Source organism: Anabrus simplex, chromosome 2 (genome assembly GCF_040414725.1).
Source record: "Anabrus simplex isolate iqAnaSimp1 chromosome 2, ASM4041472v1, whole genome shotgun sequence".
NCBI lineage: Eukaryota > Metazoa > Arthropoda > Insecta > Orthoptera > Tettigoniidae > Anabrus > Anabrus simplex.
In genome coordinates, this window is record NC_090266.1 from 823,550,035 (window position 1) to 823,567,843 (window position 17,809).

The following is a 17,809-nucleotide window of genomic DNA, read 5'->3' on the forward strand; positions in this document are numbered from 1 at the left end:
TAATATTTCTAAACGGAAATACGCAGTTATGTTGTAGCAGCATTCCAAATAACCTTACGATCCTCCATTTTGAATTCAACAAGTCAAATCTTGTACAAAAGATAACATGTTGCTCATACCTTTTATCAAAGAAATGTTATAAAAGGTCATTTTATAAAATATTACTCCATTACACTCCCATATATTTAATCAAATATATTTTACTAAAGATTCGTGACAAATTTATTTGATAGTGCTTTTTTAATTCTACAATTTTGCTTTACCTCGCACCGACACAGATAGGGCTTATGGCAATGATGGGACAGGAAAGGGCTAGGATTGGGAAGGTTTGAAAGTGGGAAACCACGGGAAACCATCTTCAAGGCCGCCGACAGTGGGGTTCGAACCCACTATCTCCCGAATGCAAGCTCACAGATGCGCGACTCTATCAGTACGGCCACTTGCTCGGTCTTTGATAGTCTAATAGCATCGTAAGACATATTCACGTCAAAAATAATGTACCAAGAGCTCACTCGGATAATATTTATTTGACATGCAGATATAAGTATACAGAGTATTATGGCACTGATACGCATTAGTATTCAACATAGTTACCATTCTTGTTATAGGCCCGACCTGGCACCCAGTCATTTCCATATCCTCGGACCGTTGAAGAGGACCCTGGGTTAGAAAGTGTTTCAACAACGGGACGGCTTTTCAGCATGCCGTCATGTCGTGGCTTCAGGGATTGGACTCAGATTTCTTCCATACCGGCATCAATGACTTCTTGTACTGCTGGAGCACTCATTTTCAGTGGGGATGTGCCTGAAAAGTGCTGCGCCGCCACGGGTCTAGGGACACGAGACACGAGTTTACTTTCCCGCGGGAACAAGTGTTTTATACAATAAATGGATTATGTAGCCAGTATTTGGCGGAAAAACTAAAATTGAATATCATTTTGCATTCTATTCCTTCCAATTCATTTAATTTTGCTATCGTAAGCAACTTCTTTTATTTTTATAGTAAGTCGTGTGAGATAGTAATCCTTTCAGTAGTAATCCGTATCAGTGCGCTACGAACTTATATCTGCCTGTGAAGTAAAATTTATCCTCGAGCGTTCTTGTTACCTTACTTTTGAAGCGCCCTTTTATATACCATGAACGGAGAACCATTCTTACTGTTCTCAGCATCAATATCACTGTATCCTACGTAATTCTGATATAGGATACTCCTTTCTTTTGATTACTCCCGTTTGAGCGATAATAATAGTGAAACAATCGCGTCCTCATCCCGAGGTAGGAAACCCTACCATTTCAACCACATGCCAGCACTCCTGCCATTCTGAAATTTCTCGCAGTACCGGGAATCGAACCCATACTCCCGAGGACAGTAGCTAATAACACTAACCGGTATGCTACGGAAGCGTATAAGCGACAACAGAGTTCATATGTAATTCCAGGGTTGGGAAACAATTCCAACAGTGACCTATGGAGTTAAGGATAAGTGTGACCGACCATTTATGTATGTATTTATTTATTTATTTATTTATTTATTTATTTATTTATTTATTTATTTATTTATTTATTTATTTATTTATTTATTTATTTATTTTTTGCTATTTGCTTTACGTCGCACCGACACAGATAGGTCTTATGGCGACGATGGGATAGTAAAGGCCTAGGAGGTGGAAGGAATTGGCCGTGGCCTTAATTTGCCTGGTGTGAAAGTGGGAAACCACGGAAAACTATCTTCAGGGCTGCCGACAGTGGGACTCGAACCCACTATCTTCCGATTACTGGATACTGATCGCCCTTAAGCGACTGCAGCTATCGAGCTCGGTACCGACCATTTTAACTCCTACACTTTTCATTCTAACATTCGTAATTTCAGTTGTCACATTTAAATTAAACTACGACGTTCATTACGTTCATTTGAAACACAAATTCCTGGAATAAGTCATACTTAAGGAATACCCAGGAGAGATTTCCAAGTGGGATTTACCGGTGTGTCACGTCTTGCTGATGTAAAGTTATTTCATGCATTCTTCGAACACTTCTTTAAACTAACGTGCTCATAGAGTGCTGAAATCAATAATCACTGATCGTTATTCACGCATTAAGCCACTAAATTTGAGTTGCTCATTTTATGTAAGAATGTCTCAACAACTTTTACACAAATAAATGTAAACTGTCCGCCTCTGTGGTGTACAGGTTAGTGTGATTAGCTGCCACCCCCTGAGGCTCTGGTTCGATCCCCGGCTCTGCCATGCAATTTGAAAACTTCTACGAGGGCTGGAAGTGGGTCCACTCAGCCTCGGGATGTAAACTGAATAGAGGGGGTTCGATTCCCACTTCAGCCATCCTCGAAGTGATTTTCCGTGGTTTCCCACTTCTCCTCCAGGCAAATGACGGGAAGGTAACTAACTTATGGCCAAGGCCGCTTTCTTCCCTCTTCCTTCCAATATTTCCATCCCCCCCCCCGCAAGGCCCCTGTCCAAAATAGCAGGCGAGGCCCCCTGGGTGAGGTACTAGTCCTACTCCCCAGTTTTAACCCCCCGAACCAATATCTCACGCTCCGGGACACTGCCCTTGAGGTGATAGAGGTTAGATCCCTCGCTGAGTCCGAGGGAACAACCAACCCTGGAAGGCAAACAAATTAAGAAAGAAAGAAAGAAAGAAAGAAAGAAAGAAAGAAAGAAAGAATTTTAAAGATTAACTCCATCATCTTCATATTTTTGAGAGGCCTATATCATAATAATAATAATAATAATAATAATAATAATAATATTAATAATAATTGTTACGGAGTTATCCGTGGAAGTCAGAGGTGAAAGAAGGTGCGAGCTGGAATGGGTCTAACTACAAGTCCGAAAGATGAATTAAAATTTCAATAAAGGTTATATTTTCAAAACTTAACAATGGTGACATAGAATTTTGAGCGTACAACAAATAACAACAAGTTAAATCAGGTACACAATCAAGAAGTCCAAACTTAAACCAGTTTCCAGTAGGGGAAATAACAAAATCAGGTAACAGAGTAGATTTACAAAGAGAGCCCGAGATTCGGGTTCTTACAAGTTCTGGGCTTCGTGCCCCAATTTACAATTCCTGAGCCCTCAGCTCATAACCACAAATTACTAAAGGGCAGAAAACCCCTAAATGCATGGAGCACTTGCTCCCGACTTTTAACCTCAAGCCTTCCAGAGGCACCTTTCACACACAAGAAAGAGCTGACCCGCTCTCAATTTTTCAAGCCTATTTAAGAGGCCATAAACTGACTTTACACTAACTTACCTCATGGCACACAAAGAAACAGGGGTATTTAATACCCAACCTACAGGGCCTTCGCATGAAGAAAACCAAACATCACGTTAAGTTAATGGCCCAAAGTACAGAAAGGACTGGAGGCGTGAACTTACACTCCTAAATACACAATATTAAAACCTAAGTGGCTCTAGGCCGATACACAGGGGCTAATCCCAAGCTAGGGAGGTGACTCGTATGAAAAAACTTTAATACATTAAGGAAGAGAAGAAACGGTTATGAAAACGTAGTCACCTCGATTTCAAAATGAAGGGGAGCTCGAGAGGGTAAAGCACTCTCTATCACCGCTTTAGAGTAAAAGAGATTTGTAGTTTTTACATAGACTAAAACGGAATTTACGTTTTAAAGAGATGGGTTATATATGAAAGGTTTCGAACCCTCCCCGAGAGTTAGACTGCTGAGCTAGCAAGGAATAAAGATGTTAAAAGGCCATTACCTTGTTGAAGAACTGCTGTCTGAAGAACGAGGCGCTTCCCGCCCCCTGCTACATATTCACACACTGAGTAAGATGTTATACGAGTGGCCCCGAGACAAGACAATCAGCAGTTTTTATACCCTCGTGGAAAATTCGAGACCTTTCAAGAATGAGCTTACACACCCCCTCAATTTTTATTGGTAGACAAAGAATTACACATGGAAATTTGAAGAAGAAAGCTATGATTGGAGGAAAATTAATTACAGAAATTACTGATTGGATAAATTCAAAACAGGCGGAAGGAAAGGATTAATATGCCAACCCACAAACCACAGAACAAAATTTAGTAAAGACAAAACTTATGAATACAAAATTTCTTCAAGAGAGTTCATTCCATTGCGCCAGAGTGTATTACCATAGTTTTTGGTAGAGACATCTGTTAGAGAATGTCCACACTTGTTGATCCCAATGAAAAACAAAAGCAAATCAAAAACACTCACTGACAACTTCTGATAATTAGTAGAGTTAGTTCGGTGGTTAAAGTTCCGGGTTTTTCCAGTAGAGAAGTTTCAATTGGCGCAAGATATGAACTTGCGTCGCGTGGAGGTGTACCGCCCGGTACAATAATAATAATAATAATAATACTAATAATAATAATAATAATAATAATAATAATAATAATAATAATAATAATAATAATAATAATTTTTCGTGTGGTTCTTTCTAGCCGGGTGCAGCCCTTCTAAGGCAGACCCTGCGATGAGGGTGGGCGGCATCTGCTATGTGTAGGTAACTGTGTGTTATTGTGGTGGAGGATAGTGTTATGTGTAGTATGTGAGTTGCAGGAATGTTGGGGACAGCACAAACACCCAGCCCCCGACCCACTGGAATTAACCAATGAAGGTTAAAATCCCCGACCCGGCCGGGAATAGAACCCGGGATCGTCTCAACCGAAGCCCAATACGCTGACCATTCAGCCAGAGAGTCGGACAATAATAATAATAATAATAATAATAATAATAATAATAATAATAATAATAATAATAATAATAATAATAATAATAATAATAATAATAATAATAATAATAATAATAATAATAATAATTGCATATGGCTTTTCTAGCTTGTTGGAGTCTTGTGTGATGGACCCTCCGATTAGGGTGGGAGAGGCGTCTGTCATGATTACTGTAGAAAGCTGCACGTTCATGTGGTGGTGGATAGTATTGTATATAGAGTAAAATTTTCACAAACAACAAATCCCCTAGCCAGGAGAATTAACCGTTTGACATTAAATTCTTTTGAAATTGTCGGAAATCGAACCCGTATCTTCCTCATTTAAACATAAGTATTTTAGTTGAACAAAGGGGAGGAGTGTTGTTGTTCGAAACCCGTAAATTTTGAACGCATTCTCTTTTGAGAGTAATAAGATAATCACAATTGCTCAACGTGTTATTGTATGTTTCTGAGCCCTTATCATACCCACCATCAAGAAAAATCGGCACATTTTTCCTCCTTCTCACAATGAAAATACACCTCTACTGACTGAGATGCTCAGACGACAGAGCAGGATGTGGAACATTAGATAGAACGTATAGACTGGAGAAGTATCTCGTAAGTTTCATGAAGGCAATATTAATAAAAAATCACAATTGAAAAAAGTAAATAAATGAGTTACAGAAATACATTTTCATTTTAAATGCACGATTATGATATTACCCATCATTGTGGGATAATCAGTTAAGAGTTGAGAACGAACATGTGCAGCGGGTCTGTATTCGCAAGCAGTCTATGACTTGTCAAATGTTACTATGACTTCTTCCTCTCAATTATAGCGAAACTACAAAACAGGACTTACTATAAACAATATCTGGAATTCTAGTCACCAAACCAAACCCCACGGCGCAACAGCTCCGTCAGACAGATTAAGAAGGAGAAGAAGAAGAAGGGTCTTAGTACTTTGGATTTTCGGCTCGTTTTAAACTTGTTGATTTAACGCACGAAATTCATACAATCTTTGACGATCGAAAATTCTTGTCAGGTGAGACCTCATGCCTTGATGGACATCACGATTTCCCGGCGGATTTCTGCTGGTAGACGTATAGCCGGCTGAACTAAGTCCAAAGGTCCAAGCTCCAATGAAAAGTAAAAACATTTTTGGGTCTAAATCATGTTTCTCTCAAGACAATATCGTGAAACAAAAATAACACAATTTCTCGATGAATAATCAACAGATCATATTTTTTCTTCTTAATCTGCTTAACTTCCAGGGTTGATTTTTCCCTCGGACTCAGCGAGGGATCCCACCTCTACCGCCTCAAGGGCAGTGTCCTGGAGTGTGAGACGTTGAGTCGGGAGATGCAACAGAGGAGGGTGACCAGTAACTGCTATGCTGAAGTGGGGCCTTTGTGGGGGGTGGGCAGATTGGAACGGACAGATAAGGAAGAGGGAAGGAAGCGGCCGTGGCCTTAAGTTAGGTACCATCCCGGAATTTACCTGGAGGACAAGGGGAACCCACGGAAAGCAACTTCCAGGATGGCTGAGGTAGGAATCGGACCCACCTCTACTCAGTTGACCTCCAGAGGCTGAATAGACCCCGTTCCAGCCCTACCACTTTTCAAATTTCGTGGCTGAGCCGGGAATCGAATTCGTGCCTCCGGGTGTGGCAGCTAATCACACTAACCACTACACCACAGAGGCGGACCTATCCTAATTCACTCATTAAAATTGCCATGATAGTGTGAGCAAATGGATACGATGTCCTACTAACCAGACATTTAAATGCCCAGAACACACGTATACCGGATGGTTCACCACCCCTTAATTTTTCGGATATAGGCAACCCAACTAACGCCTTATAACCTAAAGTTCATTATAATTTAGTTTTATGAACACCAAATAACTGAAATTTCTTCTTATGGCCGATAATGATCTCCGATACCTGTGTGTCATCACTGTAAATTGATCCATGGACATAGAAAAGGAAAAACTACTATGCACAATATTCCGCGTCAAATACTAAGGGCCATTCTACAAACATCTGACTTAATTCGCCTTGAAATAAAACATGCCCGTAATACGATCAAATTAATAGGTCATGCCACGTGTTCAGTAATGTAATGGAGTTAAATGAACACCGTAAAGCATCATTGAAGACTTTGACACGGATAATAATTTTCGAGGTGGAACGGCCATACTTAAGTACTAAAACTCTAGAAAATATCATTATGTTGATTTCCTGGCTGAATCCCTTGTCCGGCTCCATGGCTAAGTGGTTAGCGTGCTGGCCTTTCGTTCAAAGAGCCCCGATTCGATTCCCGGCCGAGTCGGGAATTTTAACCTTAATTGTTTTTTCCATTTGCTCGGGGAGTGGGTGTTTGTGTCGTCCTTAATTAAAACATAAAGAGAAAACTATAAAAATAAAAGTCTAAACAATAATTTTTAAAAATCGGTTAGGGCGTATTGCAGAAAGTGTGTGAGTATCGGCAGCGTAGTGTTTCGAATCCAGCATAAGGTAAATTGTTTTGAACTACAGAGGTGTTCCATTTTAACGGGGATACAATAATAATCCATTTTTTTCCTATTGGTTTTAAGACATGCTCTCTGATTTGGCGTCCTTCCCATAAGGATGGGTGGGGGAAGGTTCGGGAGAGAAATCGGGATTGATCTTTTACTAAGGTATCACCCTGGCATTTTCCTGGTGGTGAAATTGGGAAACCGAGGAAAAAACCATTTTCAGTACGGCCAGGATGATATTCGAATCAATAACCTTACGAGTCCAACGCACACAAATAATGTGTGTGTGTGTTGGGTATTCAGCACGAAGGCTGGTTTTATCCTCTGCAGCTTCGCCAACAGCTGTCATAAATAGCCTAGGCGTCACTGAAGAGGCGTACTAGGGAAATGAGGAGTGGGGTAGTTTCCCGTTGCTTTCCTCACCGAGCCAGCCGTTGCTATTACATATCAGTCTTGCAAACCCACCGAAATGCATGCACCAGCCAACTCAGCTAAGAATACTACATACAGAACGCTGGCTAAAGGATTATTATTTAAGTGCGGCCGTTCGACGAATCACGATTTCACAACAATAGCGTTGCGAATGGGTACAATATGCACTATTAAGGCGCGGAGAATCCCCATTGGGTAAGGCAGGGCTCATTTCAAGTGCAGTGGGGAATAAATGTGTGGTGTGCGATCTTGGGTGACTTTTCGATCCGTATTTCTTCTACGGACATCTAACGCGAGAACGCTACCTTCATTTTCTTCAAAATAAACTCCCTCAGTGGCTAGAGAACGTGCCAGTGCGAGAGCGATTACTAATGTGGTTTCGACAGGACGAGGCCCCACCTTACGGATCAGCAGTCGTCCGGAACCACCTTAACGCTTCATATTGAAATAAATGAATAGGAAGAGGCTAACCCGTTCATTGGCCCGCCATATCACCCCATCTAACGCCACCTGAATTCTTCCCATGGGGTTACTGAAAGCAGGTAGTGTATGCATAGGAACCTGAAGATCCTGCTCACCACCGAGGCATGCCAAGCTGTTACACCTGGCATGGTACAATGTGCAAGCATGTCTTTAAAACGTTGTGCTGTAATCTGCATAAACCAAGGTGGTCAACATTTTGAACACTTGTTACACTGAATATGCGGGGTACACTACATCCTACCTACAGAACATCATGCCGTAGTCCAACCTGGCTACGTGACACTGGATAAAAGCGGTCCATTTCAGGACCTAATAAAATTCACTCTTTGGAACAGGATGACATGCGGCGTTAAACGAAAGAAAATATGTACCAGCCTGTGAATACAACCTACTACCAGACAGCCTGGCTTATACAATAGCAGTGACGCCTCATTTAAGCACATTAACTACGGCGATCCGTGGTGAATAGCTAGCACGTTGTAGTCCTTATAGAAACTTCCTGCCCAAACGTAAGATAGTGTTATTCGTAGCTGTGATAGTTTTCTTACACATTCATTATAGTTTAAATGATAGAAATAACACTCCCGCTACTTTCTTCTACGCCGGGCTGAGTGGCTCAGACGGTTGAGGCGCTGGCCTTCTGACCTCAACTTGGCAGGTTCGATCCTTGCTCAGTCCGGTGGTATTTGAAGGTGCTCAGATACGTCAGCTTCGTGTGGGTAGATTTACCGGCATGTAAAGGAACTCCTGCGGGACTAAATTCTGGCACCTCGGTGTCTCCGAAAACCGTAAAAGTAGTTAGTGGGACGTAAAGCAAATAACATTATTATTATTTCTTCTACCATATTCGCGAGCATTATATAAATGGTATAGTTGTATTGAGGCCATAAAGGAGCAGGTACTAATGTTTTTCGGATGACGAAGATACACGCGTTAGTTGGGTTACCTACCTCCTAAAAAGCTAAGAGGCTGGTGAACCACCAGGTACATTGTATACTAAATTATCATCATTTGCTAATATCGCTCTCTGTAATGCGAACACATTAAAGCAATTAGCAGGACTTTGTTTGGACCAATGCCATTAGATAATGTTAAAGTTGCTACTTGTTCCAAAATGACAACCTGCTGCTCTAAATAAGAAGCGTCAACGATTGTCTTCTGTCTATTATCCCCTTCAATACACGACAACTTCATAGCAGAGAGTGCAACTGGGTTCAGTCTTCTGCCAATAGACGACGTTAATGTTATTATGTGCAACAAAATGACAATTTCACCTCGTTTAATGAGAGGCAATTTATCGAGGAAGACTCAAGCATACGAAATTCAATCTCAGACGAATCATATTTCTACCACAAAATACCTTCAGAAAGATATTAAGATGCCATTCCTCAAACATCTATTTCCAAACCATACAGGCCGGTTATGAAGTGAGACGAATGTTTGTAATGAGATTTTAGGGCCGGATGCCCTTATGACGTCAATCTCATTTAGAGGAGTAAATGAGATGAATTTAATTACGTGATACTTTATAATGTAGTGCTAAGGGAGGGCGTGAAACCCCATGCTGACACACACCTTACTCCTGCCAAATAGCAGAAAACGTTCTGTTCAATTCTTTACGTCCCCGTCCCTCAGACGCATCATCATCAACAGCGCCATATGCTCTCACTAAATACGAGAAATTCGCAAAGTTTTGGAAACGAATCCAGGATTTTGGCACACATTGCAGCGAATAGCAGTAATTGTATACCACCCCATCTCCTACCCTGCCGCCCAATGTTCAAATCGTATTCTTATTTTTTTTCGGCCAATGGGACTCGAACCGGATAACCGCGGTGTCCGATTATTTATCTGCTACCCTTAACGATCATGGCCACCATGCGCTATGTGCTTGTTGATGGGGATAATGGGTTTTCATACCCTAGAATGTAAAGAAATGAACCATTAATATCACGGAATATTTCACTAAATATTTCAAGCATGATGGTCCTCACTGCACTGTTCTTGCAACCCATGTAACTTCGCTGATAGAAACATATGTTTCTTTAAAGAGGTGCAAACCAATTGTTGGCCGTTCGGTTAGGGGTGCGCGGCTGTGGGCTTGCAACCCGGAGATAGTGGGTTCGAATCCCACTGCCGGCAGCCCTGAAGATGGTTCTCCGTGGTTTCCCATTTTCACGCCAGCCAAATGCTGGGGCTGTACCTTAATTAAGGCCACGGCCGCTTTCTTCCACCTGCTAGGCCTTTCCAATCCCATCGTCGCCATTAGACCTATCTGTGTCTGTGCGACGTAAAGCCAGTAGCAAAAAGAGGCAGAAATGTTGTGGTCGCCTGCCTCTGTGGTGAAGTGGTTAGTGTCAATTGGATGCCACCCCCTGAGGTCCGGGTTAGATTCCCGGCTCTGCCACGAAATTTGAACAGTGGTACGAGGGCTGGAACGGAGTCCACCCAGCCTCGGGATGTCAAATGAGTAGAGGCGGGTTCGATTCCCACCTCAGCATCCTGGAAGTGGTTTCTCATGGTTTCCCGCTTCTCCTCCAGGCAAATTCCGGGATGGTACATAACTTAAGGCTACGGCCGCTTCCTTCCCTCGTCCTTGCCTGTCCCTTCCAATCTTATCATCCCCCCACAAGGCCCCTGTTCAGCATAGCAGGTGAGGCCACCTGGGTGAGGTAATGGTAATTCTCCTCAGTTGTATCCCCGACCCAGTGTGTGAAGTTCCAGGACACTGCCCTTGAGGCAGTAGAGGTGAGATCCCTCCTTGAGTCCGAGGGAAAAACCATCCCTGGAGGGTAAACAGATAAATAAGAAGAAGAAGAAGAATAAGAAGAAGTTGTGGTCGTGAGATGTTCATTGCATTTTTCTGCAAATATGACATAACACCGTCATATGCCCTCACTCCATATGACCACTGCAAAAAGGTTTGGAATTGAATTCGGGCTTTTGGCACGCAATCTAGTGATTAGAAATTATATACTACCACATCTCCTATCCTGCCTGCGAACATTCTATTGGTTAAATCTTCTCCGATCAATGAGACACGAATCGGTTAACTATGGTGTCCGATAATTTTGTCTGCACGCCGTTACGATCACGGCCACTGTACGGCGATGGAGATAAAGTGCTTTCATAATCCGGAATGGAAATAAATGATTCATTTATTTCACGGAAAAACAGCATTTTTCACTAAATACTTCAAGTGTGATGAGCATCATTCCGTTGTTCTTGTAATTCAAATCTGGCACCACTTTAATTCTCTAGAACGATCCCGTTTCCTCCATACACAGTATCTGTGAAAAAGGGACAGATGCCGTCATGTACGTAGTTCAACCTCACGCCGATAGAGATACCTACGTCATCATGGCGAATGAGACGATAAGATCGCTGACAGAAACGCGTTTTGCCTTTTAGAGTACAAAAGTCATGGTCGTGAGAGGTTCACTGTATTTATTTATTTATTTATTTGTTTACTTATTTATTTATTTATTTATTTATTTATTTATTTATTTATTTATTTATTTATTTATTTATTTATTTATTTATTTATTTATTTATTTATTTATTTTGTGTAAAGTAGACATAACAGTCTTTAACTGGTACAAATTACAGCTGTTTAAACTTTCTCATTTTCTCAATATTGCTGTGAATGCCAGACGGATTTATATATATACGAGGGCGAATCAAAAATTAAGTCACACTTCCAAGGTATAGCTATTTATGAAACCACCTGCACATAGGCAACACGGCTATGACAACATGCAATGTAAGTTCACTTTTCCACATAGTCCCCAAGTGGCTGTAATTATTTCTCGGAACGGTCAACCAACTTTTCGATTCCGGATGCGTAGAAATCGCTTCTAGCGCTATGTAACCTCCTGGAGACAGCTGCTTTCACCTCCTCATCGTTTCGGAATCGTTGTCCCCTGAGATCCTTTTTCAGCTTACCGATCACGTGATAATCGCATGACGCTAAGTACGGACCTCCCACTTGAATCGCTGCAGCAGTTCGGCCGTTTGACGGACCGTGTGAGGTGTTGCGTTATCGTCAACAAAATCACACCGGCGCTCAATTTTCCCCTCCGCTTTTATTTAATTGCCTTATGCAACCGGATCTATGTTTGACGATACGAAGTCGAGTTGATTGTCGTGCCTTTCGACATAAATCCCACGTGCACCACACCCTCCATGTCAAAGAACACTGTCGACATTACCTTTCGTGCTGTGGGTCGGACCTTGGCCTTGTTTCGTGGTGGTGTGATGTGCACCCATTCCATCGATGTTCTCTTTGTTTCGGGGGTGAATTGGTGGACCCAAGTTTCATCCCCTGTGATGATTCGCCACAGAAACTCGTTGATCCCCACAGAATACCGTTGCAAAAATGCCAGTGACGATTGGGAACGTTTCCCTTGTGAACATCGATGAGCAGACATTGGATCCCGCTTTGACACAATTTACGAAATCCAAGGTGCTGGTAAACCACTGCCATACGAAGTGTTCAGCATGCTGGTAATTTCCTGCAGTGTTATGCGCTGATCCCGTCCACACGGTCAACATTTGCAATGGTACTGTATGTTGCGGGCCTGCCTTGGTGATATTCGTCCGAGAGATCCGTGCGTCCGGCGTCAAATTGCTTACACCGCTTTACAATACCTGGGTGAGAAATTGCACACTCACCATATACAGCAGTGATTTCACAATGAATGTCTATGCAATTTAGTCGTTCAGCCCACATAAAACTGATCGTGGCACGCACCTGCAATTAGGAGTGAACATTCAGTTGACGCGGCATTGAGCGTTGCCCACCCTGCACACACAACATGACAACATACCTCACCAAACTTCCTGTCGGATGCGTCAGCAGTTACTGTAGGTTGCTTCGCATTCTCCAAGGTCACGACACACAGCGTGCTCTCGCAGTGAGCTAGTATAACTTACTTTTTGATTCGCCCTCGTAGATAGGCTTGAAATATTCCAAAAATCCGACATTACTTTAACAAATATATGGTCTTCTCTAATTATGTAGTAATATTGTATACAATTTCTAGAAATTGATCTACATCTACATATACAAAATAACACGTCCTGACTGTCTGACTGACTGACTGACTGACTGACTGACTGACTCATCATCGCTGAGCAAAAACTACTAGACATAAAGAAATTACATTTTGGGGATGCATTTATATTACAGCGCAGATGCTCACTAAGGCAGACATTTTGTATATTCTGTCGCTAAGGGGTTGAAATTTTAAAATGAGTATATGTATCATACAAGTCCATCTCTGTGGTGTAGTGGTTAGTGTGATTAGGTGCCATCCCCGGAAGCCCGGGTTCGATTCCCGGCAGCCGCGAAATTTGAAAAGCGGTACGAGGGCTGGAACGGGGTCCTCTCAACCTCGGCAGGTCAGCTGAGTAGAGTTGGGTTCGATTCCCACCTCAGCCATTATCGAAGTGCTTTTCCGTGGTTTCCCACTTCTCCAGGCATATGCAGTGTTGTATCTAACTTAAGGCAACGGTCGCTTCCTTCCCTACTCCTTGCCTGTTTCTTCCAATCTTCCCATCCCTCCACAAGGCCCCTGTTCAGCATAGCAGGTGAGGACGCCTGGGCGAGGTACTGGTCTTCCTTCCCAGTTGTATCCACCGACCCAAAGTTTTATGCTCCAGGACACTGCCCTTGAGGCTGTAGAGGTGGGACCCCTCACTGAATCTGAAGGAAAACCCGACCCTGGAGGGTAAACAGATTAAGAAAGAAAGAGATCTCAAAAACTTAACAGTTTATTTTTTTTTACAAGTTGCTTTACCTCGCACCAACTCAGATACGTTTTATGGCGACGATAGGACAGGAAAAGGCTAGGAGTGGAAGGAAGCGGCCGTTGCCTTAATTAAGGTACAGCCCCAGCATTTACCTGGTGTGAAAATGGGAAATCACGGAAAACCATCTTCAGAGCTGCCGACAGTGGGATTCGAACCCACTATCTCCCGAGTACTGGATACTTAAGCGACTGCAGCTATCGAGCTCGGTACTTAACAGTTTAAAGACATAAAAAATGGTATTTCGAATCTCCCTTAAAAATAAAGAAACAAGTCATTTTTGTTTCCAGAAAAGTCACTTAAGGCGACAAAAATAACTGAAAAGTGGGTTGAATTATTTTTAACAAGATATTTATATCTAAAAAACTGAAGATGTTTCAGACGTGGAAATGAGCATTTTGAATCTTTTAAAAAAATAAGAGGACATGTGTTTTAATGTTCTCGGAAAATTTACCTAACGAGCTGACAAGAAGTGAAGAATAAGTTGAATTTTTTTATGAGAATAATTATATCTCAGACGTGGAAATTGGTATTTGGAATCTTGACAGATGACTGGTTCTCAAATGTACAATTCTACGTCGCATGTTCCAGAGTTAGTTCTGCCAGTAACTTGGTCATCATAGCCCTTAAAGGCAATACCACAAACATGGTTTACAAAGAGGTACTGGGGTAAATGAAACTTGGACTTTCGGTGAGTTATTATACTTTAAGGATTTTTAGAGTACCGAGGAACTACTAATTTTATCATATTAAGAAATCCACGCGAGTGACGCCGTGGGTAACAGCTAGTAAAGTAATATTTGGAACAATGTCTCCCATTTTGATATTGTAAATAGAGTATTCTGTGCTTTCCTCAGTATAACTTACTAATATACTGATAGTTTCTTCCTAAAAAAATTCTGATCCTTTTTCTGTTTATAACAATATTGAAACTCATAAATATGAGCTGCTCAACGTAAACCATAATTTCGTTACTTATGCTGAAGAACGTTTTTCTTTCTATCCTGCTCGTGAAACCAACAATATGTCATTTGATTACCAGCTTTGTGAACGATAAGACCGACTGATTTTATATGGCAACTCACCTCATCTGTCATTGGCTGTTGCTATTACCACCATAATGAACACCCCTAAAACGTCCAGATATTTCACGTCGAATCTAAGTAGAACAGAGGCGTTCTTTTGAATTCTCAGTATTCATATTTATTTTACAAAGTTTATTGTTACTGTTCAACTCACGAGACAGTATCAAAATCTTCCGAACAATTTATCTTATTCCCATGATTTTATTGACTATCTGCTGGGGATAGGTGCAGGATCATTACCTATCATGAGGACACTTCCTTACCACATATGCAACGAAACCCAACAGATTAAGGAATGTTTCTGACAAAGTCTCATATGTGAGAGAAACCACAGGAAACGTTATAGACCGTCAAATTCCTCATCATAAGTTTTTGTTTATGTATTTATTATTGACATACACTGGCGGAAAAATGCCCAAACAAAATAAAATAAGGAATGTAGAATATGGAAATGTTGGCAGTCTATTTGTCGAGGTAATATATTTAATTGATTAAAGGTGCAATAATACAGGTTGATATCCGTGCGAGAAAATCCATCGCAATGTACCATGCTAGTCCATTAATAAATGGTGTAATCACTTACTGTTGAATGCAGGCATGGAAAGGTGCATGCATTGTTTCGTACAGGTGCCGGATGTCAGCTTGTGGGATGGTGTTCCATGTCTGTTGTTCTTGGTCGGTCAATACTGTAACGATTAATGCTGGTTGTGGATGACGCTGGAGTTGTCATCCAATGATATCTTATGCATGCTCGATTGGGGATAGATCAGGGATCGAGCAGCCCAAGGTATCATGTCGACACTCCGTAGAGCACGTCGGGTTACAACAGCGGCATGGGGGCATGCATTATCCCGTTGAAAAACACACCCGGGAATGCTGTTCATGAATGGAAGCACAACAGGTCGAACCATCAGACGGTCGTACACATCTGCAATCAGTGTGCGAGGGATAACAACGAGAGTACTCCTGCTGTCATAGGAAATTGCTCCCATGATCAGAAACTTCCGCTGTAGGTCCAGTGTGTCGACGCAGCAGACAGGTGGAACGCAGGTGCTCACCTGGCCTCCTTCTAAACAACACATGGCCATCACTGGCACTAAAGCAGACCCGGATTTCATCGGAAAACACAATGGCCCTCCACTCCATCCTCCAATGAGCTCTTACTTCACACCACTGAAGTCGCAGACAGCGTTGGTTTGGGATAAGTGAAATGCACGCTGCAAGGCGCCTGGCTGGGAGCTGTCCTTCAAGTAACCGATTTCGAACGGTTCATTGCTTCATTGTGGTGCCAACTGCCGCTCGATTTGCTGTTGCGGACACAGTCCGCTGCGCCAGAGCCATACACCGAATACGGCGGTCCTCCCTATCGATGGTGCCACGGGGACGTCCTGAGCCCGGTCTTCTTGATGGCGTATCTTCTCGTGACCACTGCTGCCAGCAAGCATGCACAATGCAGACATTCCTGCGAAGTCGTTCTGTAATACCGTGGAGGGAAAATCCATCTCCACGTAGCCCTATTATACGGCCTTATTCAACCGCAGTTAGCTATTTATACTGGCCTCTTTGTCGTCGTAAAGGCATTCTTGACCCACTGACAGTTTTTCCGTCCAATCTCACAGGTAACCAACGCTCTCGCACAGTACAACAAACCTGATTTTCAACGTCATGTGACCGCTACTATCACCACGCTAATGACGTTTGCGGAAAATTTTTACTGACGTCATATTTCACACCAAATGACGCCTACCAACGTTCATTAATCTACTACAACCCCCCTTTCTTGGTGTTTGGATATTTTTTCCGCCCGTGTATGTAACTGACCCAACACCATGTTCCTAATGGCTTTTATTTTGTAATTTGCTTCACGTCGCGCCGACACAGATAGGTCTTATGGCGACGATGGGATAGGAAATGTCTAGGAGTGGGAAGGGAGTGGTCGTGGCCTTAATTAAGGTACAGCCCCAGCATTTGCCTTGCGTGAAAATGGGAAACCACGGAAAACCATCTTCAGGGCTGCCGACAGTTGGGTTTGAATCCACTATCTCCCGGATGAAATCCTAACCACACTGCCAACTCGCCCGGTATGATTTTTATCCAAACGACAGCTAATCCAAGTTATAATATACTAGATAATTTCGAAAGGGGTGATATGTCATAAAGAGTTAAGCCTCGTTAGTTCCTTGTATTCAAATATCACTGTCATTAAAGAATATTATAAAGGTGATGGTTTCTAAGAGTCCTGTAGCTCACAGTTTGTCTGCATTTCCTTTTCAACTTACACCCTCGCACGCTAAATGGCTGTTTGAAAGGTCACTGGACCTGTTGAGAAAACTGAGCATTGAAGAACATTTGAAAATGTCACATTAGGGGTTGGGATATCTTAAGCTATTACCAAAAGGAGGAGTTAGGAACAAACTTCGTATTCAGGAAGACAGGTTACTTCATTTTTTAAAGGAGAGAAAATGAATATAAATAAATAGATACAGGCAGATAACGTATCGTTAGGGACATAAATTCACTTACTATATAGTCCTGCACCTCGTTTTCAATTGGTTTAAGTGATGGAAAGGAAAAAACAAGTGAAAGATAAAAGAAGAAAGAGAGGATAAACACTGCAAATTCCTTTCCTGTGTTCCTTGTATTCTTACCTCTGGCATTCATCTCTACGTTTTTGTCTCTTTCCTTTCCCTGAATTTATCCATTGTTTTTCTTGTCTTTCACCTCCTACATCAAGATCTGAGGAGAAATCGATGTAGAAGAACCGAGGC